Source organism: Oryctolagus cuniculus, chromosome 9 (genome assembly GCF_964237555.1).
Source record: "Oryctolagus cuniculus chromosome 9, mOryCun1.1, whole genome shotgun sequence".
Taxonomy (NCBI): domain Eukaryota; kingdom Metazoa; phylum Chordata; class Mammalia; order Lagomorpha; family Leporidae; genus Oryctolagus; species Oryctolagus cuniculus.
Genome location: NC_091440.1, coordinates 69,258,932 through 69,260,563, shown reverse-complemented (window position 1 = coordinate 69,260,563; position 1,632 = coordinate 69,258,932). Strand labels below are relative to the sequence as shown.

General features: G+C 59.7%; 1 non-coding gene across 1 annotated transcript; it reads left to right on the top strand.

Annotated features, from left to right (window-relative positions):
- The first annotated feature begins 1,307 nt into the window (after positions 1-1,307).
- MIR3613 (microRNA mir-3613) lies at positions 1,308-1,366 on the top strand. The gene has a single exon (NR_162724.1). It is a non-coding gene; the product is annotated as a microRNA mir-3613 (primary transcript).
- The last annotated feature ends 266 nt before the right edge of the window (positions 1,367-1,632 follow it).

Below are 1,632 nucleotides of genomic sequence, written 5' to 3'. Positions count from 1 at the left end.
CCCAGTAGATGAAAGTCACAAGACAGAGGACTAGGGCCCTGTTCCACAAGCCCCACCTGCCTAACAATTCACCCGCACGGAAGAAGCTAAAAAAAAAAAGGAAAGAAATGCTGCCAAAGCCTCTCTTCCTTTGCAATATAAATCTCTGGGTACAATATTTTTAAATTACCATATAAACAACTGCCAATGATGGATTCCAAATTTTGACAAAATAGGAAAACAAAGACCAACAAACCAAAGAAGTGGATGAGAACATATATGTTCTACACATCGTTCTATTTCAAAAGCTTCAGGGCCTAGTGAAATTGGGTGTGTTTTTTTTTTAAATGTGGACATAACATAAGGAAAGGTATTGTTTATATTCGTTCCCTGCAAGCAGGTGTTTTCGGCAGGGTTACTAATTCCCAGGGCAAAACAATCGGGGCCGCCCCTTTTTCCTCCTTTGCATTTGATTGACAAACTAGAGGCTACTGGAAAGAGAGGAGAGGAGAAAGGGCTTTGTTTTGTTTTGCATGTATTTGCACAGGATCGCCCCCAGAAATAAAGCCAGCGTGCAGAGCGCGGGCGAGGCTGTGGCTCTTTGTACTCGGCCGCTTCTCGGTGAGGGCGCCCTCCCCCGGCGCCGTGCGGACGGGCAGGGCGGCTGGGTCTCCCACCTCCAGCTCACAATCGCCTTCTCTTTCCTAGGCGGTACTGAGGCACAGGTGGCGGTGCCGGGCGCGCCGCGGGAGCAGCAGCTCTACTGCAGCGCACACGGGCAGGCCCGGCCGGCCCGCGCCCACCCGCACGCCACCCTCCCCACGCCCTGCTTCGCGGGGCTCGAGTGCGGGCTGAGCTCGAGCCAGCCCTTCGCCCCCGCCCCCGGGTCCCGGCCCGCCTGGGCAGGTCGCCACCCCGGCAGCAGGCTCGAGGGTGACCGCATCCCCGAGAGGAGGCGGGCGGCGGGTACTTATCTCGGACCTCCGGGGACGCGAACGATGCGCCGCACGGCGGCCCGTCCTCCAGCTGCTGGGGCCGCGCGATAGCGCCGGGCACGGCCGCAAGATGGACTCGCGGCGGCCGTCCTCCTGCGCCCGCAGCCGGGGCCCCGCCTCCCGGGCCGCCGGGCCTTAGTCCCGCCTCCCGGCCGCGCCTCCCCGGGGGAGCGGAGCTGCAGCGCGCGTCCTTCCGGCGTCGACGACCGCCCTGCCCGCCCCGGGCGCTGCCCTCCGCGGCGGCCCGCAGGGGAGGGCGAGCGCGAGGGCCGGCCACAGGACGCGGACGTCTCCCTGCTCGGCCGACACGCGATACGATGGTTGGGTTTGGATTGTTGTACTTTTTTTTTTGTTCGTTGCATTTTTGGGAACAAAAAAAAAAGCCCAACCCTTCACACCACTTCATCGGCATCTGTGAGGAGCAGAAGAGCGGAGCCTGCCGAGCGAGCGCCTCCGGCAGGGGCGACACCCCAGTCGGGTTCACGGTCAGACCCCACCCCAGCTCTGCACCTGCTGCTTTGGCGTTTTAGGCAGGGCACCAGCGACCCAATTCTATTCGAAATTCTCTCTTAGGAAAAAGAACACTGCTTTTTCCTTTGGCGAGAACAGCTTTTAAATTGGCTCTATATGACCCACGGCTAACAGTCGATAACCTGCC